This window comes from Bubalus kerabau, chromosome 10, assembly GCF_029407905.1.
Source record: "Bubalus kerabau isolate K-KA32 ecotype Philippines breed swamp buffalo chromosome 10, PCC_UOA_SB_1v2, whole genome shotgun sequence".
Lineage (NCBI taxonomy): Eukaryota > Metazoa > Chordata > Mammalia > Artiodactyla > Bovidae > Bubalus > Bubalus kerabau.
The window spans coordinates 99,073,893-99,099,505 of NC_073633.1; the positions used below are offsets into that span (position 1 = coordinate 99,073,893).

At 39.0% G+C, this 25,613-nt stretch overlaps 1 long non-coding RNA gene across 3 annotated transcripts in view; it reads right to left on the minus strand.

Moving 5' to 3' along the window:
* Nucleotides 1-12,807, minus strand: part of LOC129620691 (uncharacterized) — a 96,641-nt gene extending 83,834 nt beyond the window's left edge. The window contains exon 1 of one of the 3 annotated variants that reach the window (XR_008698669.1): nucleotides 12,474-12,807. This is a non-coding gene — a long non-coding RNA (uncharacterized LOC129620691). The remainder of the gene's footprint in view (nucleotides 1-12,473) is intronic. The other 2 variants (XR_008698671.1, XR_008698670.1) reach the window with 2 other exon arrangements.
* Between the last annotated feature and the right edge of the window lie 12,806 nt (nucleotides 12,808-25,613).

A 25,613-nucleotide genomic window follows, 5' to 3' on the forward strand; every position in this document is an offset into this window, starting at 1 on the left:
GGATGAATTATAAGCTGGAATCAAAATAGTTTGGAGAAACATCAATAACATCAGATATGCAGGGGATACCACTCTAATGGCAGAAAGTGAAAAGGAACTAAAGAGCCTTTTGATGAGGGTGAAGGAGGAGAGTGAAAGAGCTGGCTTAAAACTAAATATTATAAAAACTAAGGTCATGGCATCTGGCCCATTACTTCATGGCAAATAGATGGGATAAAAGTGGAAGCAGTGACAGATTTCATTTTCTTGGGCTCTAAGATTACTATGGATGGTGACTGCAGCCATGAAATCAAAAGATGATTGCTTCTTGGCAGGAGCTATGTCAAACCTAGACAGTGTGTTGAAAAGCAGAGACATTAGCCTGCTGACAAAGGTCCTTATAGTCAAGGCTATGGTCTTCCCAGTGGTCTTGTACGGTTGTGAGAGTCGGACCATAAAGTAGGCAGAGAACCAAAGAATTGATTTCTTTGAACTATGGTGCTAGAGAAGACTCTTGAAATTCCCTTGGACAGCAAGGAATCAAACCAGTCAATCTTAAGGGAAATCAACCCTTAATACTCATTGGAAGAACAGATGTTGAAGCCCCAGTATTTTGGTCACCTGATGCAAAAAACTGACTCATTGAAAAAGCCCCTGATGCTGGGAAAGACTGAGGGCAAAAGGATAAGAGGGCATCAGAAAATGAGATGACTGGATGGCATTACCAATACAATGGACATGAACTTGGGCAAACTTAGGGAGATAGTGAGAGACACGGAGGCCTGGTATGCTGCAGTTCATGGGGTTGCAAAGAGTTGGACATGACTGGGCAGATGAACACCTACTTAAATGGTCCATTTTTTTTTTTTTTGCCAATTAAACATTTAAACCAGTAATTTTTTTACATATAATATCCATAAAATTAAATACAGATATCATGAAAATATATACCTAATATATTATTGTAATACTTTTATAAGCAATGTTGATGGCCAGGCAATGTGTGATTAAATATGTATTTTTTGCAGTTATATAATATTTTATGCATTTATTTTAGGTTAATTAAGCTTTCTGACTTACATCCTAATACTGAAAAAATAAGATCATTGATCCTGATCATGTAGCATGAGATACATCATAACATCTTTTTCTTAAAGGATAAAATATCCCAAGGAATGAGGACAAGAGATTGTATGGAGGGAATGAGAGTTACAAAAAGACTAAAGCTCATTTCAGTCACTTAGTCCTGTCCAATTCTTCGTGACCCCATGGACTGCAGCACGTCGGGCTTCCCCATCCATCACCAACTCCAGGAACATGATCAAACTCATCAACTCAGTGATGCCATCCAACCATCTAATCTTCTGTCATCCCTTCTCTTCCCGCCTTCAGTCTTTCCCAGCATGAGGGTCCCTTCCAATGAGCCAGTTATTCACATCAGGTGGCCAAAATATTGGAATTTCAGTTTCAACATCAGTTCTTCTAATGAACATTTAACTGATTTCGTTGGATCTCCTTGCAGTCCAAGGGAATCTCAAGAGTCTTCTCCACAGTTCAACTGTGCCACAGTTCAAAAGCATCAATTCTTCAGTGCTCAGCTTTCTTTATAGTCCAACTCTCACATCCATACTTGACTATAGGAAAAACCAAGGCTTTGACTAGACAGATCTTTGTTAGCATAGTAATATCTCTGCTTTTTAATATGCTGTCTAGGTTGGTCATAACTTTTCTTGCAAGGAGCAAGACTCTTTTAATTTCATGGCTGCAGTTACCATAAGCAGTGATTTTGGAGTCCCCCAAAATAAAGCCTGTCACTGTTTCCACTGTTTCCCCATCTATTGGCCGTGAAGTGATGGGACCAGATTCCATGATCTTTGTTTTCTGAATACTGGGTTTTAAGCCAACTTTTTCATTCTCTTCTTTCACTTTCATCAAGAGACTTTTTAGTTCTTCTTCGCTTTCTGCCATAAGGGTGGTATCATCTGCATATCTGAGGTTATTGATATTTCTCCCAGCAATCTTGATTCCAGCTTGTGCTTCATCCAGCCCAGTGTTTCTCATGATGTACTCTGCAAATAAGTTAAATAAGCAGGGTGACAATATACAACCTTGACATACTCCTTTCTCAATTTGTAACCAGTCTGTTGTTCCATGTCCAGTACTAACTGTTGCTTCTAGACCTGCATACAGATTTCTCAGGGGGCAGGATGGGTGGTCTGGAATTTCCATCTTTTAAGAATTTTCCACAGTTTGTTGTGATCCACACAGTCAAAGGCTTTGGCATAGTCAATAAAGCAGAAATAGATGTTTTTATGGAACTCTCTTCCTTTTTTGATGATCCAACAGTTGTTGGCAATTTGATGATCCCTGGTTCCTCTGCCTTTCCCCAAAACCAGCTTGAACATCTGGAATTCCACGTTTCATGTATTACTGAAGCCTGGCTTGGAGAGTTTTGAGCATTACTTTGCTAGCGTGTGAGATGAGTGAAAGTATGTGGAAGTTTGAACATTCTTTGGCAATGCCTTTCTTCATTTTTAAGAATTTGAAATAGCTCAACTGGAGTGAAGGCACCCCCACTAGCTTTTTGTCTAGTAATGCTTCCTAAGGCCCATTTGACTTCAGATTCCAGGATGTCTGGCTCTAGGTGAGTGATCACACCATTGTGGTTATCTGGATCATGAAGATCTTTTTTGAATAGTTCTGTGTATTCTTTCCACCTCTTCTTAATATCTTCTGCGTCTGTTAGGTCCATACCATTTCTGTCCTTTCTTTTGCCCATCTTCGCATGACGATTTCTCTTGGTATCTCTAATTTTCTTGAAGAGATCTCTAGTCTTTCCCATTCTGTTGTTTTCCTCTATTTCTTAGCATTGATCACCGAGAAAAGCTTTCCTATCTCTCCTTGCTATTCTTTGGAGCTTTTCATTCAAATGGGTATATGCTTCCTTTTCTCCTTTGCCTTTCACTTCTCTTCTTTTCACAGCTATTTGCAAGGCCTCCTCAGACAACCATTTTGCCTTTTTGCATTTCTTTTTCTTGAGGATGGTCTTGATCCCTGCCTTTTGTACAATGTCACGAAGCTCCGTCCATAGTTCTTCAGGAACTCTATCAGATCTAATACCTTGAGTCAATTTCTCCCTTCCACTGTATAATTGTAAGGGATTTGATTTAGGTCATACCTGAATGGTCTAGTGGTTTTCCCTAATTTCTTCAATTTATGTATGAATTTAGCATTAAGGAGTTCATGATCTGAGCCACAATCAGCTCCTGTTCTTGTTTTTGCTGACTATATAGAACTTCTCCATCTTCGTCTGCAAAGAATACAATCAATCTGATTTTGGTATTGATGATCAGGTGATATCCATGTGTGGAGTCTACTCTTGTGTTGTTGGAAGAGCGTGTTTGCTATGACCAGTGCATTCTCTTGGCAAAACTGTTAGCCTTTGTCCTGATTCATCCTGTACTCCAAGGCCAAATTTGCCTGTTACTCCAGGTGTTTCATGACTTCCTACTTTTGTATTCCAGTCCCCTGTAATGAAAGGGACATCTTTTTTGGGTGTTAGTTCTAGAAGGATTTGTAGGTCTTCATAGAACTGTTCAACTTCAGCTTCTTCAGTATTATTAGTCAGGGTATAGACTTGGATAAGTGTGATATTGAATGGTTTGCCTTGGAAATTAATGGAGATCATTCTGTCATTTTTGAGATTGCATCCAAGTACTGCATTTTGGACTTTCTTGTTGACTATGATGGCTATTCCATTTCATCTAAAGGATTCTTGCCCACAGTAGTAGATATAATGGTCATCTGAGTTAAATTCACCCATTCCAGTCCATTTTAGTTCACTGAGTGCTAAAAGTCCTAAAGAATATTATATGAATTAAAAAGAACCAAACTGATGTCTTCTTTATGAATTAACTAAAATAAATAGGAATGCATTTATATTGCTTTTAGATTAAGATTAAAGCATATTTATGATTCTGCAGTGTTTGTCCTATTCACCAACTCAGTCACCACTATGAGGATGTCAAAGTTCACTATTACAAAAAATGAAATTTCTACTCTATCATCTAAAAAGTGTTCTCAGTTAGTACTCAAGTCTGTAAACCAAACCCTGACAGGGTGAAGCGAAAGCCTTTGTGACCAGCAGGCATCTATTGCATAATGGTGAGCACAGTGACTTTGAGAATTAGAAAACATGAGTCCAAATTCCAGTTCTATACTTTAATCACTGCCATCTCAAGCAATCATATAGCTATTTGAAGTATCAGATACTACATTTCTAAAATATGGATGATGTATAAAAATGGTATCTCAGAGGATCAAATGGCGGGATAGTTTGGCATCAGAACCTAGCTATTCAATTATTCAAAGAAAATAATTTTTCTCCTCCCTGAATCAAATCTAATCTAAACTCCAGACAAATGAGCTCAGGCCCAAATACTTTGTGTGTAATAATTGATTCATTCTTCTATAGATCATCTGTACGGTACTTTTAGTGGGAAATCAGCCATGGGCATACTCTGGAAATCATGTTAGAAATTTACAACCATCATTACCCATTCTTGAAGTGATATTGCCCTTGATCACTGCCTATTTTGAAGACAGCAAATCTAGTGATAAACTCTCCACATAACTTATAATTTTAAGTTTCCATAATAGAGGAATATTATATCATGTATTTCTTATTAACTCTCAGGAATTTGGTATAAAACAAGGGCTCTGTAACAAGCTAGAGGGCTGTGAAGGGGTTGAAAGTGGGATGGAGGTTCAAGAGGGAGGGAACATATGTATACCTATGACTGATTCATGTTGATGTATGGCAGAAACCAATGCGGTATTACAAAGTAATTATCCTTCAACTGAAAATAAATTTAAAAAAATAAAATAGTGCCAAATCTCTGAGAAGTTAAAAAAAAAAGAGTAATAATAAAAATGGTTAATCATGCTTACTTGGGTATGGTTCAGAGGAAGGGCTATTGAGGCAAAGTACTTTTCCAAATGTGAAATGTCTTATATGTCTCTCAGTAATGCTATAAAATTAACCTTCTAAGGTGGCATGGCCTCAAACGCACCTTTCCCTTTAGAATAAGTATTGTGTGATTGATGATGGGATGTTATATCACTTGCTTGTGTTGGAGTAGAAAGTGGTTAAGGAATCATTGATGTTAAAAGCATAATTTTTGTTTCTTTTTAATAAAATAACTATCAATTATGTGGCTTCTTATACATGCCTCTCCATTTCTTGACTTCTAGTTTACATTAGTAATATTTTATACATATCAGTAATAATTTTTTTACACTCTACTACAATCACCTACTCACAGAGATTCTATCCTTAGTCATCACCAGATTGGCAACAACTATAGAATCTGTTTCAACTCCTCCACTCTCTAAATATTTTTGTCTTATTTCTCCAGCTTGCTCTTTGAGATGTTTCAATCCATTAACTCTAAGACTTGTTTTTTATAATGCCTGTTCTCCACAGATCTTCATATCCCTACTAGGACAATATTCCATATTTTAATATTATTTGGGTTTTTCCATAACAGCTTATAGAAAAACGTGAGTGGACTTTTTTGCTAACCCAAGAGAAAATTTGAATAAAATGAATAAATTGAAAATTTATTTATTTTCCCTTTCCTGTCTCAAGAAAGTGCTTGCTTGACAAACCTATTAACAATACATGCAATCATATATAGCATCAGAACATTGCTTGCAAAAAAAAATATTTTGATGAGTAGATGCATTTCAAATTTATAACCACAAATTTCAAATGGATACTCAATGTTGCCAGACAAGCCTTCAACACTTGCCTGGTTAATTCATTCCCTTATTCTCAAAGAGGACTCTTTCACAGCCTCTCAAATCCCTCTTATTCTTTTCCAACCCTCTTTCATAACTTTCAGCTGATGGCACTACAACATCTTTTATCAAGAAAATCCATATGAACAAGTTCCTACTGTGTAGCACAGGGAACTATATTCAATATCCTATAGTAAACCATAATGGAAAATATGAAGAAGAATGTATATATACATATATATCTGAATCATTTTGCTCTATAGCAATAATTAACATAAAATTAGAGAGTCCCTTGGACTGCAAGGAGATCCAACCAGTCCATTCTATTAGTTTTGATATTTGGCAGATCTAATGCAGTTATGTAAAGTTTAAAAATAAAATAAAATTAAAAAATTAAAAAAAAAAATAAATAAAGGAGATCAGCCCTGGGATTTCTTTGGAAGGAATGATGCTAAAGCTGAAACTCCAGTACTTTGGCCACCTCATGAGAAGAGTTGACTCATTGGAAAAGACTCTGATGCTGGGAGGGATTGGGGGCAGTAGGCAAAGGGGATGACAGAGGATGAGATGGCTGGATGGCATCACCGACTCGATGGATGTGAGTTTGGGTGAACTCTGGGAGTTGGTGATGGACAGGGAGACCTGGCGTGCTGCGATTCATGGGGTCGCAAAGAGTCGGACACGACTGAGCGACTGAACTGAACTGATACTTCAATAATAAAATCCATGTGAGTATTGCCACAAATTACCAATTTTATGAACCTACACGACTACAGTTTGACTTCCTTATTGCTACAGTGGATACGTCCCTTTGGTCTCTAAACTGAATCTTCCATTTGTGCTGCTCTGTTTCCCATCTCCTTTCAATTTTTCAGGAATGGTATTCCTGAAATTAGCTCCTATATTTCTTGCATCAACATTTTATCCTACTCTCCTGGGCTACTCACATTTATTTCAAAACTCTGTCAGGTTTACGCTCATCAGAATATCTTGTCTACACTTTCCTTCAACCATCCTCAAAACTTGCTTGCTTCGATTCATGGTAAATAGTTCTCTATGAGTTGTCTATGCTGGCTGTCTCTATTTTGTCTTCTCCTATTCTCTCTCAACTCCCTTTAACTGGGGTTTTATCCCACTGCACCATAGGAAGTGACCAGTGTTACTAGGAATAAAAGCTTGTGAAAACCAAATTTTCCCTCATTTTATTGAACTCTCAGAAAAATTTTACACTGTTGAACACTCCCCATCCCTATCTCAATAAGCATGCTGTCCTCTAGTCTTCTATGCCTCTACACAATCATATTTTCCTCCTGCCTTGAACACTCCTTCTAAGGCTTTTTTCAGGCAATTATTCCTACGTTGTTGTTGTTCAGTAGTGAAGTCATGTCTGATTCTTTCGCAACCCCATGGACTGTAGCCTTCCAGCCTCCTCTGTCCATGTGATATTCCTGACAAGAATACATGAGTGGATTTCCATTTACATCTTCAGGGGATCTTTTTGACCCAAGCATCAAACCGATGTCTCCTGCATTGGCAAGCAGATTCTTTACCACTGAGCCACAAGAGAAGCCCAGTTATTCCTGTACTATTAATAGATCTCTATTTTTTGCAGAGATTCTTATCCTTCTTCTGAATCCTTTTCTCGCTTTATGCCCTCTGTCTAGGAAATTTTATCCACTTTTATGGTTTCAAAGGCCACTCTCTAGCTTGCTGAATCTCCAGTTTAGTTTTCTAACCTTTATCTCTTCCTTACAATCTGGACATATGCCCAGATATCTTCTTGGAACTTCTGCTTAGAAGCTAAAATGCTTTCAAATTGAATATGTCCAAAACACATTCCAAATATTTTCCCATGTAATACACTGAATGTTTTGCTTTCAAAATAGATGACACCATCCATTGCACCAGACCAAAACTATACAATTCACTCCTTATTCATTCTTGATTTTTACTTCTAACACCATATCCAGTTGCCTCTACCTCCAAAAACATCTTAAATCTTACCATCTTCCAAATGATGGGCCTCTGTTACCTACACAGCAATCTAACTGGTTTTATTATCTACATTTTTGCATCTGGTGCTCCCACACACCAGTTTATCAACCATTTTTCCCATTTATAATAGTTGCATTTGTGTAGTTTTATCTACCAATAATTTTTAGCTGCTGTCACTACTTTCAAGAGTTAATTATTAGTACATATATTTTTAGATACATTACACTTCTTAATATTTCTAATTTATTATTGTATGATGCTTTTCCCTTTGTTTTCAAATCTCCCTTGTCATTTAATTTTATCATTAACTATAGTTTGAGCTCTTTATGAAGTTTATATTTTTATTGTATAATTATAAAGCATTAAATGGTCTTTCCAGTGGTCATGTATGGATGTGAGAGTTGGACTATAAAGAAAGCGCCGAAGAATTGATGCTTTTTAACTGTGGTGTTGGAGAAGACTCTTTGAGAGTCCCTTGGACTGTCAGGAGATCAAACCAGTACATCCTAAAGGAGATCAGTCCTAGGTGTTCATTGGAGGGACTGATGTTGAAGCTGAAACTCCAATACTTTGGCCACCTGATGCCAAGAGCTGACTCATTGGAGAAGACCCTGATGCTGGGAAAGATTGAGGGCAGGAGGAGAAGGGGATGAGAGAGGATGATATGGTTGGATGGCATCACCGACTCGATGGACATGGGTTTGGGTGATCTCTGGGACATCACCCTGGTGATGGACAGGGAGGCCTGGCGTTCTGCGGTTCATGGGGTCACAAAGAGTCGGCCATGACTGAGTGACTGAACTGAACTGAAAGTAAGAAATGATAAAGAGGTTTACATTCTATTCTTTGTGCTATAATTTTTCCAGGATGATTCTTTGTCTTTTTGTTTCCTTCTTTCTTCCATCCCTCCCGCCTTCCTTCCAATACATCAAGCTCTCATTAAAAGGTAGCAGAGAGAAAATAAACTGGCCTCTGGCGAGTGGAAACAGAATCATGATCAATTAACCAGTCAATCAAAATTCCTTATAAAAGCAAGGTCTGAACAAAGCTGCAGAATGAAAATCTGCTGATATTTGTGTTGTAGCCACTCCTGTGTGACCAGGGAAATGGAGGAGTGAGCAGCAAAATTCAGTTGAAACAATACTCTGTCTTTCGAATGAATTTTTTTCTCTCTGCTTGAAGTGACATATATCATTTTTAGGTGGAGTGGTAAGGCTGTGGGTCATTTCTCCAACCCTCGTGTTTTACTGTTTGGTTTTCAGTTACTCTTGTTAACAAGGTATATTATGAGAACTGTCAGAGCTTTGTCAAATCTTAAGTAGGACTTCTATAGAATCACTCCTTACTGTTTATATGTGTGTGGTGATCTTACTGGCTATCACCTTTAAGAGTATTGTAGGAGATTGTGCCTATTTTCTAAATTGATTGCTGATGGTGCTTTTATTACCCCCCTTTTTAATAAGCATCAGGGGAAGGACATGATCCAAGGAATTTTCTGTCTTCTGGTTCAATGGTGAAACCCTACTAAACAATGTTGTTTATTTCCCCAATATAAAGATATATTTGTATTTTGTGCTAGTTTGCAGGTTGGCTGCCTCCATATGTTAAAATGCATTGTTTATTTTGCCGTTTACTCAAACCTAACCCCTTATCTAGCTCATCTCAGAAATTTTTGAGCACAAATTGCTGAAGGAATGTGCCCTGAAACTATCTTTTCTTACTTTTTAGTTTCTCACTATTTCCAGCTCAGACCCATGGGTATCAGGAGAATGTCTCAGCTGCAGGAAAGCCTAGAAACCATTTCACTTACAAACATCCTTAAATAAAAGCCTCTACCACCACTCGGCATTGTTAAATTTGTTCTCTAGAACTGTGTGGAGATTTCTTGGACAGGAATGAAATATAAGCACATAATTTAAGATTTTCTATTTTCCATAGTTTGGTTTGTATAAAATATTTTATAGACAGAGCTTAGTTATTATGATTAGGACACCTTTACTTCCTTCCGCTTAATGAGCTGCTGCTGCTGCTGCTGCTAAGTCGCTTCAGTCGTGTCCAACTCTGTGTGACCCCATAGACAGCAGCCCACCAGGCTCCCCCATCCCTGGGCTTCTCCAGGCAAGAACACTGGAGTGGGTTGCCATTTCCTTCTCCAATGCATGAAAGCGAAAAGTGAAAGGGAAGTCGCTCAGTCGTGTCCAACTCTTAGCGACCCCATGGACTGCAGCCCACCAGGCTCCTCCGTCCATGGGATTCTCCAGGCAAGAGTACTGGAGTGGGTGCCATTGCCTTCTCCGCTTAATGAGCTAGCTTCATTTTTCTCTTAAGAAAATCATGGGCATATATACAGACAATAAGGAGGTATGGCTTGTGTGATGAAAGGAAAGTCAAATATGGAAATACTAACGGTTTCCTATCCCGTACACATTTATTGACACACAGCAACAGCTTTAAAAGATGAGCAGATTATGCATTTCATCATGGTCTACCTACAGATTAATACTGAATCATATTTACTCCGTTGAACAGAATAAAGAAATTCCTCTTAAAGGAGCACTTTGTGACATATTATGGAAAATTCCTTAAAATGAAAATACTTGGACCAATGGTTTTTGACTAGCTTGTGAAGTTTTATAGAATGAAAAAAAATCAATAATCACTACTCATATAACTTCTAACTCATTTATTAAGCATATCCACTAGTATACAAAAACTTATAGAGGCATGTTCGATGAGACATGAAAGATTCTGCTCATAATTATAAACACTATTAGGAAAATACTGCAGTAATCATGACCTTGAAAAATGGAAGAGAACCTGGTAAGCAGTGGCATATTAAAAAATGTTATTCCTCTTGCAGAAGTTACACCTCAGTTACATTGAGGCCTTTGCCAGTCTTGCTAACCTTTTTCTTTGATCTCGTCTTTTCCCAACTTCTAAACACCATCTCCTATCATATGTTTTAGTTATAAATATTACACAAGTTTGTGACTTTTAAAAATTAAGACAACATAAATTCAATGTTTATTTTAGACACTCTTCTCTCATTCTCTGTTATTAAGACTCAAGGCCAATAGACAAGATAAATTAATAGAAAACTCCACCTTTTGTACCATTCAGCCCTTTATTTTGGTAAATTTTAAATCATTTTAGTAGCAAAGTTATTATTCAGTTGGGACTAAAGACTATAAACGCTTCAAGATTTACACCTACTCCAGGTATGAAATTTACTGTTCCTTGTTGAAAAAAATTTACAGAATTAAAATGTCAGAAAGGCCAAAAAATTAATCTCACTTTCCTTATTATCTTCTCTGGTAGGGTACCAATGCAACTGAATGGATGTAGTATACAATATAATGAATAACTACATTTTTTGTGAGAAGTAATTGCAATTGTAGATTTTGAAAGCCCGTGAGATAATTTAACTGCAGGGAGATTGTCAGATTAGGTTGTTAGAAAAAACATATGTAAAATAACAGGACAAGGATTTCCTAAGCTTGTGGGGCGTTACATCTAAATTCAGGTATTTCTATTTTAATTGAATGGAAGTCATGAAAAAAAAAAAAACTAAAATTTCAGAAAATATATTTACTACTACCACCATTTAGTAAAATCTAGTAGTTATGTCGTTTTGCAATTCTAATGAATCGTTCTTTCTTGAACTGGATTTATGAACCTTTCTGATGTTATGTTTTGTTCTCAGGGACACAGGACAGTGAGACTATTTTACTGATTATTACTTAATCTGAATATTCTAGACATACTTCTCCTTCCTTCTTCTGATCTATGGAGAAACAGTGCAAGCCTATCAACTCGCCCTCCAATACAGAGACAGCAGCTGAAAAAGGCTTTAGGTAGGCATTTGTTTTGCTTTGCAAGTTCATAGCCAATTTTTTTTTTTAAATAATAAAGAAGGCACTTTCCTGTATTGTTTATAAAAGGTCATTATTCCTATGCCTACTTTCCTTATTTTCCTAATGTCATAAAATAATATATACAACAAACTCTTAAATGCATATTTTACCCACTCACCATTCATTTATTTATTTATTTATTTTTAATTGGAGGCTAATTACTTTACAATATTGTATTGGTTTTGCCATCACCATTTATTTTTGAGAAGTCCTTTTGGAGACTCACTTGCAATCAAAAATGTTCCAGACTCTGAAAGGTGCTCTGAAGCAGCTTTAATTTAATTATATGAATTATTTAAGAACATCCTTTGATGTACTGATGTTGCTCCTGGAAATTTGTGTGTGCTAAATCAGGCAGCAGAAGCACAGAAACATCTTTATAACTGCCAAGTGTTTGTTTTTTTTTTTTTTTTTTTTTTAAGGAACAGAAAAGCCTACACAAAGTCAAACATCCTAACATTCCTTATGCTAAAAATTAAAGCTATGCATTTCCATAAATATAGTGGTTAAAACAAGCCAAAAGATATAGCTTTTTGGGGGATTCGACAAGAAATAATAATTATAATTATTCGAGATTGAACCGGACCAGGACACACAGAACCTCCTGGAGTCCGTGAGCAAACATGGAATTAACAGAACCAGAACCTTCTGGAGTTCACTGAGAAGTCGAAATTAAATGAAACCAGAACCTTCCGGAGTCCACTGAGCAAACTCTGAATTAAACGGAACCAGAACTTTCCAGAGGCCACTGAGTAAACACTGATTAAGGCAACCAGAACTCACCAGGAGGCATAGGGCTCACAGAACCACCGTGCAACCTTCCCCGGCAGGCTTGGCCGTCTGGCTGGTCACCGTCCCTGTGTGAGGCTGTCCTGGCCTGTCCTCTGGGGTCCTGGCCTGTCCTCGGGGGTCCTGGCCTGTCCTCGGGGATCCTGTCCTGTCCTCGCCGCCTGGCTGCACTGACTCTCCTGCGGAGGCTGGAGTGCCGGGGCGGCTGCAGATGCCACACTGGTTTGTGCAACTGCAGGTGGCTGGAGGCGGGATGGGAGCTGAAGCCACTGCCCTGGCTCCTCGTGGACCACGTGTAGGCCCATTGGCATCACCTGCATCTTGTTAAAGGACCAAATCCCAGGTCTGCTGCAGCCGCAACAGATTGTTAGAGAATCTTTATTTGACAAGGTTTCTCAGGTCTCGAGATCCACGTAACAAATCATGCCAAGAAGAGGCTACAAACAGAAAACATTATGATCTCACACTGTTTCTGAGAATGAGGGAGCATCTTTACTGGGTGACTCTGGCTCAGTCCTTCCTGAAGCTGTGGGAAGATTGGCCAAGGCTGGTGGGGAGCCGCAGGGCCCCCTCGCTGCTTGGCCAGTTTAATAGGGGTGTGGCTGGAGGAGACAGCTTCTCACCATAGAGCCCTCCACCCCATGGGACAATTCCAGTGTTCTGGAGTCAGCCGGGGTCCCACAGCAGATGGTCCAGGAGAGCAAAGAGGAAGCCCTGGTGCCTCCAAAGTCGCTTGTTATTAAACAGGTTGGTCCCACTCAGACTGGGAGGGATGGCTTGGCCACGATTGCCATGAGCGAGCTCACTGGTGCCGATGTGAGCTGCCAGTCATACGTGTTAGGGGTGGAGAAACACTAGCTTCTCTGTGATCTCACGTCCCTGATGCACACGGACTGGGAAGGTTTCTGAGATTCGTTGGTGGTGGTGGCATGGGGCCTTCTTCAGGACGGTGGATGGCTCTCACAGGCCAATCCAGACGCCCGATGGCTGGACACAGCCTACTCACAAGCCACTGACAGTGGAGCTATTTGAACAGCACATGGCCAGTGAGTACCACTGTCTTTCCAAGGGTCGAGGTGACTTGCTTTCCCACCAGCATCACCATTCCTCCAGATCGCATCAACACCTGGTTTTGTCCAGTTTCTAGTTTTTACCCATGTGATGAGCATAAATTGGGTCTCGATTTTTCATGTGGATTTATAACATTACTAGTAAGGTTTATTAGCCATTTTAGATTTCCTTTGTGTGAAATGCCCATTTTTCTACTACAGTGTTTCAGTCCTAACCGTTGGCATCCTTTATATGGTTTGGATATTAACCTTTTACAGTTACATGGATTACAAATTTTTAAAAAATGCTAATGGCTCCCCTGGTGGCTCAGACGGTAAGGAATCTGCCTGCAATGCAGGAGACCTGGGTTTGATCCCTAGGTCAGGACATGGCAACCCACTCCAGTGTCCTTGCCTGGAGAATCCCATGGACAGAGGAGCCTGGCAGGCTACCGTCCATGGGGTCACAAAGAGTCGAACATGACTGAATGACTAACACACACACACACACACACACACACACACACTATGCTGGGTAAAACTACCAGATGCTGGGGATGATGCAAATGGCTAACTCTCCTCCCATGTGTATCCAAGCCCTGAATCATGATTACCTGGCCTCACTCAATACCCATAGTCTTGGAGCAGACTTTTCTTTATGAAAAGTTAGTATTGGAATGAAGTGCCAATTCTACCCTATAGCCAGGAACAGTTCTTTGGGGGATATTGCTTCACTGCAAAGAAGGATTTAAATTTTCTAAGTTATGAAAATTTAAGGCAAGTAGGCAATCCTTGACAGTGAAAGTTTCTGTGTAGGTGTATATATATATAGAGTTGTGTAAAAAGACTGTGTGTTTGTTGTCTTTCCCCTTTATGTGCAGTGTAGGGATCCCTTGTTGAAATGTGCTGAGATGGTCCATTGAGGGGAGGGGAGCAGCACACGAGGCTCCATGGAGAAGACTTATTCCAGTCCCTCAGGAGCTGGGGCCAGGTTCTTCTCCAATGTGACCCACCTGGCACCAAGCTAAGCTTTAGTGGGGAATGTCTGAACATGTGAGTGTGATATAAAAGAGGAGTCTTCAGAACTTCAGCGGGAGCTGCTGGGGTGATGGGAAGAAAAGTGCTGAATTAGTAGGTATATGGTAGGAGGAGAACAGGTTTCCTGCCATCAGAATGTGCAGCACTGCCTGTTATCTCACGTGGCTGAGACCAAAGCTGTGGTGTTAGTGGACTGGCCACGTTTCCCGGTTTTCTCTTGCTTCCTGGCTTTTTGCAGCAGGAGTAACTCCCTCATGTTCCTGCCCCAGAAGGGTGGTTTGGGGAGGCCTTGGGCGATGAGGGTGCTTCTATCACTAAGGGCAGGTGGGTGCTCAAGCAATAACCTTAAAAAAACATAATTTGTTTCGTTCCTTATGATTTTAAAAATTCTTAAAAAAAAATCTGATGTTGGATGCAGGGAACAACTCTCTGAAATAGGCATTATTAAATCCCAAATTGTTAAGTGAGGGAGCTGAGACGAAGCAAGATGAAAGGCTCTAAATTCACAGAGAGGAGACTGAAATTCAGTCTCCCAGAGAGCGAAACTCAGTGTTTCAAGAGATTCAAAAATACTACTTTACTTTATTGACCCTTTCCTTAAATACACATTAATACTCTAGCAATGGTTGCCACTTTCATCTGAGAACATGATGCCCTTGTTTAATCATCCAGTTAATTATCCTAGTCACTCTGGTAGTGGGGTGTCTACATGTCCCCCATCATTTCTGACCACTGATATGGACAGACTGTATAAACTTGAGGGAGAGCAGACTCTGTGAGCCTGAGGAGGTCTCTCTTTCATGATGATGTTGTGTTACACGCCAGAAGGAAGTTTAGCCAGGGGGTCGCTACGAGTCGGATACCACTGAACGACTTCACTTTCACTTTTCAATTTCATGCATTGGAGAAGGAAATGACAACCCACTCCAGTGTTCTTGCCTGGAGAATCCCAGGGACGGGGGAGCCTGGTGGGCTGCCGTCTATGGGGTTACACAGAGTCGGACACGACTGAAGTGACTTAGCAGCAGCAGCAGCAATCAGGTAGGGGAGAGAAGGCAATGGCACCCCACTCCAGTACTCTTGCCTGGAAAATCCCATGGATGGAGGAGCCTGGTAGGCTGCAGTCCATGGGGTCGCTAAATCGGACACGACTGAGCAACTTAACTTTCACTTTTTGCTTTCACGCATTGGAGAAGAAAATGGCAACCCACTCCAGTGTTCTTGCCTGGAGAATCCCAGGGACAGGGGAGCCTGGTGGGCTGCCATCTATGGGGTTACACAGGATCGGCCACGACTGACCGAGTCTGGTATGGGGGCTTCCCAGGTGGCACTAATGGTAAAGAATCTACTTGCCAATGCAGAAGGCTTAAGAGATGTGAGTTTGATCCCTGGGTTGGGAACTTGCCCTGATGGAGGAAATGATACTCCACTCCAGTATTCTTCCTGGGAGAATCCCACGGACAGAGGAGCTTGGCAGGCTACAGTCCATGGGGTCGCAAAAAAGTCGGACATGACTTAGCAACTAAATAGCAACAACAAATCAGGTATGGTTTCAGTTCAGTTCAGTCCAGTCGCTCAGTCATGTCTGACTCTTTGCGACCCCATGAACCGCAGCATGCCAGGCCTCCCTGTCCATCACCAACTCCTGGAGTTTACGCAATCTCATGTCCATCGAGTCAGTGATGCCATCCAGCCATCTCATCCTCTGTCGTCCCCTTCTCCTCCTGCCTTCAATCTTTCCCAGAATCAGGGTCTTTATTCAAATGAGCCAGCTCTTCACATGAGGTGGCCAAAGTATTGGATTTCAGCTTCAACATCAGTCCTTCCAATAAACACCCAGGACTGATCTCCTTTAGGATGGACTGGTTGGATCTCCTTGCAGTCCAAGGGACTCTCAAGGGTCTTCTCCAACACCACAGTTCAAAAGCATCAATTTTTCAGCACTCAGCTTTCTTTATAGTCTAACTCTCACATCCTTACATGACGCCTGACCTAATCAAGTGAGCCCTTAAAAAGCAGACAGCATTCTCTGGCTGGTTGTAGAGGAAGACATCAGAGAAACACACTCCTGTTGGCTTGGAGGAAGTAAACATCCATGTTGACTTCTATGGGACACATGTGCTAAGGAACTGTGAGGGTATTTAGGCACTAAACATCAGGCCTCTGCCTGACAACTGACAGGTAAAAGAGACCTCAGTTATTCAGGTACATGGAGATGAATTCTAACAACCAAGGAACTTAGAAGAGGGCTCCAAGCCTCACATAATTTTTGCTGGTTTATATCTTCATTACAGCCTAGTGATCCCCTGAGCAGTCCAGCTAACCCACACCCAGACTCCTGAGCCATAGAAACCTTGAGCTGATCAGTCTGTGTTGTTTTAAGGTACTGAGTCTGTGGTCATTTGTTAGACGGCCATAGAAAATAAATACAGTTCTCTTTCCTGATGATATTAGTATGCATGTCAAATTCCCAAGTGACTATAATGTTCAATCAGTTTAGTTCAGTCGCTCAGTCATGTCTGACTCTTTGGACCCCGTGGACTGCAGCAGGCAGGCCTCCCTGTCCATCACCAACTCCTGGAGCCTATTCAAACTCATGTCTGTCACTTTGGTGATGCCATCCACCCATCTCATCCTCTGTCATCCCCTTCCCCTCCCACCTTCAATATTTCCCCAGCATCAGAGTCTGTTCCAATGAGTCAGTTCTTCACATCAGATGGCCAAAGTACTGTAGTTTCAGCTTTAGCATCAGTCCTTCCAATGAATATTTAGGTTTAGGATTGACTACTTGGATTTCCTTACACCCTCTTCCAACAACAAAAGAGAAGACTCTACATATGGACATCACCAGATGGTCAATACTGAAGTCAGATTGATTATAGTCTTTTCAGATAAAGATGAAGAAGCTCTATACAGTCAGCAAAAACAAGACCAGGAGCTGACTGTGGCTCAGATCATGAACTTCTTATTGCCAAATTCAGACTTAAATTGAAGAAAGTAGGGAAAACCACTAGACCATTCATGTATTACCTAAACCAAATCCCTTATGATTATACAGTGGAAATGAGAAATAGATTTAAGGGATTAGATCTGATAGACAGAGTGCCTGAAGAACTATGGATGAAAGTTCATGACATTGTACCAGAGGCAGTGATCAAGATCATCACCAAGGGAAAAAAAAATGGGAAAAGGCAAAATGGTTGTCTGAGGAGGCCTTACAAATAGCTGAGAAAAGAAGAGAAGCTAAAGGCAAAGGAGAAAAGGAAAGATAATATTCAATAGTGAACAAAAAAAAAATTAAGAAAATTTTAGACTATTGATGGAGATTTTGAGTTTTTCCCCATTTTACTGTCACCAGCCACCTTTTGAAGATAGATTTCCTGAAAAGATACAAAAATTTCTAAGTATCATGTGCTAGCAATTACTTCCCCACTGATATGGTGCATCATCGACTTTCCCTGTTACAGATTCCCTACAGTGTTATCCTCCTCTTAATTCTTTTCTCTGGATATTCCTGCTATATTTTTCTCTGGTAAATTCTGGTTACTTGGATAGCTTTACTTTCACTATGTTTGACTGAATGATATTTTCTTGGTCCAGGTGTAAAGGTTGCTTTGATTCTTTCTTATAGGTGAAGTAACCATTCAGGGTTTCCATAATTTGCAAACAAATGGGAACGTAACTGGTATTTGCCTGTAGTAGCTCTGAGGAAGGAGTCATGGGATCACTAGTTTCACAAGCAAAGCCCGTCATGCTGGGAATGAACTTCACTACTGAGGTTTTGTGGGCTGCTTAAACCAGGAGAAACATATCTTGGGCCTCTAAGGATCTGAACAGGGAGCCCTGCAGTCTTTGGTGGTGCTTTTGTCTCTTAAGAACAATGCTACCTTTGGCTGTCTTCTTCTGGACTTGATAAACTGTAAGATGAAATGGCAGCTTGGTTGATTGCAGTGATTGATTAGTAATATCTGCAGTGGTCATGACATAGGAAAATGTTTATACTCACAAGAATTACATGAACGATAACCCTGAAATAACTATAACTATCTATAAAAATGAATTGAAAATATGAATCATTTATATGAAAGATTTTAAGGAATAAAAACATGTAATTGGAGAAATTATCATATTTCAGTTTTATGTTCTTTATTATCTAAATTTATCTAAGTCAATGGATATTTGTTCTTTCTTTAGGCAAACATAGACACCCATACAATTTTCTTGTTATATCTCATCCTAAGATTTATTCAGACATTTAAGGGAACCATAAATTCCCAAATTGCTTCCTATCTTAAAATTGATTTTATTTTTCCCAGTTTGATAACCCTTCAAATTATGTAATGAATTAATCAGATACTGCATAAAGTATCCTGTTTATCTTTAAATACTTCATTTATATGGTGATATCTGGAAGTCTACATCTGAAAGCTGGTGTCTGGGAAATGAAAATATAATTACCATCCATGTGCAGCTCTCTTCTCCACTGCTAATCTGGTTAGAAATTGCATAGGAACATTGAAATAAGAGCATGTACATTACTTTCCTACACTATGGAATGGGGCTAATTTCAAAGCTATTTATTTTCCTCCTATTCATAGAGTGAGAGTGGGAGTTTGATACGTATTTAACAGATATCTGGGCTGTGAAGTTCTTCAAGCATCCTTATGTTTCCTAGAGAAAATAAAAAGTGGGAATTATGCTACCCACAAAAGGCAGTTGGTGAAACCTGTAAGGCGGTTCATCCCATCGGCATGAAAGGCCCATCTCTCACTACCTTTTAGTCCCCGTTTCTCATTATCATTGGCTCCAGATTAGCACTGGGAAGATATAGGTTATACTACAGATTTTGCTTCTGTCCAAGATGACTTTCTACAAGAACAATAAGCTTCATTGAGGGTCTACATAGCAGAACATACTAACTTTTGCTAACCCATAGACTACAGAAACTTATGTCATCTTCTTTGGTCTTAATGACATCTTAAGAAGGCTAAAAAAATATGCCGCTGATTATGCCTGAACATTCCGTCAGTGGTTTACATCTGCAATGTGTAGTTCTACTGTAAGATTTTAGCCCCAATACACCATGGTCCTCATAGGCAGAGAGAAGGTCATATTATGCAGAAACAGACAGTCTTGTGTATAAACAGAGAACAGCTACTTATATACCATGATTTGACAGAGCATAGGAGGAGCCCCTTCTTGAAGATATGAACTTGACTGATTATCAATCCAGCATTGCAGTCATCAGGTTATAAACACAATCTAAACTTCATTGAGATGTTTTTTTCTTTTTCTTAATTTTCTATCAAAATACAACTCTTTTTTTTTTTTTTTTTTTTTTTTTAATTTTATTTTATTTTTAAACTTTACATAACTGTATTAGATTTGCCAAATATCAAAATGAATCCGCCACAGGTATACATGTGTTCCAAAATACAACTCTTACTGATCATAGTCTTAGAAATATCCCCACAATTAATCTGATGCCATTCCCTACGCACTCAGCATCTCTGGCATGGCTTATTTTTATAAACTTCCTGATATGTTCATATTAAAAACAATGGGTTGTGTTCATCACTCAGTTGTGTCTGACCCTTTGCAGACCCCATGGACTGTAGCCAAACAGGCTCCTCTGTCCATGAGATTCTTGAGGCAAGAATACTGGAGTGGGTTGCCATTCCCTTTTCCAGGGAATCTTCCCAATCCAGGGATCAAACCCGGGTCTCCCGCATTGTAGGCTGATTTTTTACTGTCTGAGCCACCAGGGAAGCTCATTAGTAACAGTAGTTAGCATTTATTAAGTACCTATTATTTGCCAGACTCTGTGCTAAGTCATTTACATGCATTACATCATTGTAATCCTCAGAGCAACACCATGAGGTAGGTAATATTTTTACCCTCATTTATAAAGGAAGACATGTGAAGGTTCCACAGCCAATTAAGTAGTGGAGCTGAGATATGTTCTAGTCTCTTTCCACTCCAGTTCATCTTCACTAAGGATCACAAACTCAGAAGTCTATGGGAGGAAGCAGGAAACAGAAATGTGTGATGAAAGTATATTCAAACTGTGCTGTGCTGTGACATAGTTACCGCCGGTTACATTATCCTTTGAAATACATCATTGGCCAAACAACCACTTAAGGAGGAACAGCCACTAGTTATCAAATTCTGATCTTTTTCCTCTGTACAATAATAGTGTAGCATTATTAAAAACCAATTTAGCCATGTGCTTCTGAAATCTTCACTAGGCTCTGTATCATATTTAAGGTTAAATATTTGGGCAATTGCCCTGTACAAATTCCCTTTGCAGTGTGATCTTAAAACATGTCATTCTCCTACCTACGTGGTCAGACATCCTATGGTCCAACCACAATAAGCATTTGACTTTCCCTAAGTAATTCTTTCTTTTGATGTTCTGTGTCTCTCCAGTTTCTGTTCCTTCTACCTAAAATGCTCTTTCTTTATTCCCACCCAGATAATGCTTATTCGTCCTTTGCAATGCAAGTTGCACATAGCTATAACTTTATAACTATTTCCAAGTCATAAGAAAACACTCTGTGCTGTTAATGCTAAACCAGCATGATGAGTCTTACTTCTAGCAGTGTAAACAATATTTTGAAGCAAATATACACCCTCTGAGACTGTTCTTAGGAGGGAGCATTGTTTGAAGCAGTTTTATCTGAGGAGTTTTATCCAGATAAGTGTTTGAAGAATAAATAATTATGTTTTCAATCAATCTCATGTGTCATCTCACTATCTATTTGAAAGAAAAAAAAAGAAGCTTTTGATCCTTGTAATTTCCAGAGGGCAGTAATAAATCATTAGAGCAATGAGAATCTTCACTTATTCACCTACATTGCTTTTTGTGGTTCTGAGTACCACTATGTGTATTTTTTCTTGATTTCTATGTGCAAGTTGGATTGAAAATGAAATTGTAAATATCTAAAAATGTGAAAAACAACATGATTCTTGCTTGGTCCTTTGTTTTCCTATGAGTTTGTTGAACAAAATATCATTACCTGTTTCCTTTCACAGAGTTCAAGTAAATTACTAACCTTTGTACGTGGTTTCGAAGAATCCTGCTGTACGAATATAGTGCTTGCTCTAAGATAAATCACAGTATATAGCATACATTAGAAAATCAACTGTTTCTGAAAAACTAGGAAACTTGATTGTATTAAGACATACCAGCTTAGAAAAAATTCATCTACTGATCATGTATACATGTTGAAATCGGTTTAATAATCATAGATGGTGTGATCACTCACCTAGAGCCAGACATCCTGGAATGTGAAGTCACATGGGCCTTAGGAAGCATCACTAGGAACAAAGCTAGTGGAGGTGATGGAATTCCAGTCGAGCTATTTCAAATCCTGAAAGATGATGCTGTGAAAGTGCTGCACTCAATGTGCCAGCAAATTTGGAAAACTCAGCAGTGGCCACAGGACTGAAAAAGGTCAGTTTTCATTCCAATCCCAAAGAAAGACAATGCCAAAGAATGCTCAAACTTCCACACAATTGCACTCATCTCACATGCTAGTAAAGTAATGCTCAAAATTCTCCAAGCCAGGCTTCAGCAATATGTGAACCGTGAACTTCCAGATGTTCAAGCTTGTTTTAGAAAAGGCAGATGAACCAGAGAACAAATTGCCAACATGCACTGGATCATCAAAAAAGCAAGTGAGTTCCAGAAACTTTAGTGTTCACTTTTTATATTCACCTCCTCTGAATGTGATCTTTCAGAGTTGTGTTGTCCATTGTGGAAAATAGTCACTACATATATAATATTTTTCCAGATTTTTGGTTAGTTATAGTGGGACCACAAGCTATCTCGATGGTTTCAAATTCCAGTTAGGATGAAGTCTCTAAGAATTCTAATAATTTAAAGATGTAATAATCCTGAGTCTAATAATCCTATTCTGGTCTTCAACTTCTGACCTTTATGTGCTTTTGATGAGACTGAGAAGTTAAGAGACACGTAACTGGGCATGAAATATCTCCTTTGTATATCCATCGTCATGGTGTCTAACTTCACTTTGGAATGTTGACCTATGTCTTAGAACCTCAGATAAAACTTTTGTTTTAGCATCCTGTAACACACACACACACACATGCAAACACACTGCTCACAGTTTTTCTTATACATATGAAAATAACATATATGACTTGTTTTATATCCTATATTTGAATGGTTTTCACACTGATTGTGTATTGCTTTATTATGTTAAATTTAATATAAATTAAATATAATTTAAAAGTATGGTAATGTTTAATTTATGATGAAGTAAAGGAAACCAGGGCTTCTCTTGTGGCTTAGGTGGCAAAGAATCCACCTGCAATGCAGGAGACCTGGGTTCAGTCCCTGGTTTGGGAAGATTCCCTAGAGAAGGGAAAAGTTACCCACTCCAGTGTTCTGAGATGGAGAATTCCATGGACTGTATAGTCCATGGGATTGCAAAGAGTCAGACATGACTGAGAGAATTTCACTTCATTTCAAAGGAAAAAAAGATTAAAACTTTGAAAAATGTTTTGTTGAAACATCTAATGATAAGACTTCAGTTCAGTTCAGTCACTCAGTCGTGTCTGACTCTTTGCGACCCCATGAATCGCAGCACTCCAGGCATACCTGTCTGTCACCAACTCCCGGAGTTCACCCAGACTCACGTCCATCGAGTCAGTGATGCCATCCAGCCATCTCATCCTCTGTCGTCCCCTTCTCCTCCTGCCCCCAATCCCTCCCAGCATCAGAATCTTTTCCAATGAGTCAACTCTTCGCATGAGGTGGCCAAAGTACTGGAGTTTCAGCTTTAGCATCATTCCTTCCAAAGAAATCCCAGGGCTGATCTCCTTCAGAATGGACTGGTTGGATCTCTTTGCAGTCCAAGGGACTCTCAAGAGCCTTCTCCATCACCATAGTTCAAAAGCATCAATTCTTCGGCGTTCAGCCTTCTTCACAGTCCAACTCTCACATCCATACATGACCACAGGAAATACCATAGCCTTGACTAGATGAAACTTTGTTGGCAAAGTAATGTCTCTGCTTTTGAATATGCTATCTAGGTTGGTCATAACTTTCCTTCCAAGGAGTAAGCATCTTTTAATTTCATGGCTGCAGTCACCATCTGCAGTGATTTGGGAGCCCCCAAAAATAAAGTCTGAGTGTTTCCACTGTTTCTCCATCTATTTCCCATGAAGTGATGGGACCAGATGCCATGATCTTCATTTTCTGAATGTTGAGCTTTAAGCCAACTTTTTGACTTACAGAGCATATAACACAGAAATGTATGTATAACTTCTAAATGTTTCAAATAATTAAGTATTAATGGTGGGTTAGTGGCTTAGTTTTATTTTCCTTATATTTATTTTGCTTTGTAATTTTAAAATTATTATATATTGTTTTATAATCAGTAAATAGCAAAAGAACTAGTGGCATGATGTAGACCGAGTTTAATCTCAAAATAACTAAAAATCTACTAGAATTATAGCTATGTATGACTGACAGCTGTGCTTTGCTTTATTGAAATGAACATTCAACACATACAACTCTTCTAAGGGATAAATCTTACAGTCACTTCTCCACAAGTTTGCATAGAAAAAGATTATGAAAAAGTCTCAGTTTTAGAACAATCTATATTTGGGAGTTCATGTTACTTAGTTTCTTTTTCCTTTCCCAGAGTTAGTGCTTTTAATACAAAAGTTCATGTTCTTTTCATTTTATCTCTACACGTTTACTTTTTCACAAATAAAAACTACACATCCTGCTACTGAATTGGGGAAACCTTACTGTAGGCAATGTAGTTAACTGTTTTAATGACTCTGTATTCATGACAGACTAATAATCCTACTCTGATCTTCAACTTCTGACCTTTATGTGCTTTTGATGAGACTGGGAAGTTAAGAGACAGATTACAATGAGTTAAAATTGGTAAAGAGAAAAAACATTGGCTTGTCATCATTTCATGCACACAAAATAGCCTCATTATACCCTGTGAAATAAGTGCTTCTATTCTACCTAGTCAAAGAAGATAAAAGAATATCCAGTAATTTCCTCTAAAAATGAAACATATTAACTATTGATAATAAAACATTGATCCAAGTGGTGGACATAGGAAGTAAGATTAAAAAAAATAAATTTTCCACATTATAAATTATCATCAATCCTATTACCAAAGATGGTGAAATGACCCTGGAAGTTAATTTTTTTATATAACCATGTTCTGAAATCTAGAAAAGATTATTAGAGTTTTATTTAAAATCTAACTGTTGAATCTTCTAGGAGTTTCAGTTTGGTGTTTTTCATATACAAATAAGTTGAATTATCTCACTTGAACTCAATCTCCTTCTCATCAGTCATTCAGTGGGCAATATAATTAACTGCTTTTTGAAGACAATTACAGTGATTGCTTTCCATAACCCAGATAAGATAATCTTGAACACATAATACAGTGGTCTCTGCATCTTAGGTAGAATTTAGAACAATCCCTTACTATCATGAAAATGCATGGCTTTAATCAATGGTTTGAGCATTCTTTGGCATTGCCTTTCTTTGGGATTGGAATGAAAACTGACCTTTTCCAGTCCTGTGGCCACTGCTGAGTTTTCCAAATTTGCTGGCATACTGAGTGCAGCACTTTCATATCATCATCTTTCAGGATTTGGAATAGCTCAACTGGAATTCCATCACCTCCACTAGCTTTGTTCATAGTGATGCTTTCTAAGGCCCACTTGACTTCACATTCCAGGATGTCTGGCTCTAGGTGAGTGATCACACCATCGTGATTATATCTGGGTTGTGAAGATCTTTTTTGTATAGTTCTTCTGTGTATTCTTGCCATCTCTTCTTAATATCTTCTGCTTCTGTTAGGTCCATACCATTTCTGTCCTTTATCGAGCCCATCTATGCATGAAGTTTTCCCTTGGTATCTCTGATTTTCTTGAAGAGATCTCTAGTCTTTCCCATTCTGTTGTTTTCCTCTATTTCTTTGCATTGATCGCTGAGGAAGGCTTTCTTATCCCTTCTTGCTATTCTTTGGAACTCTGCATTTAG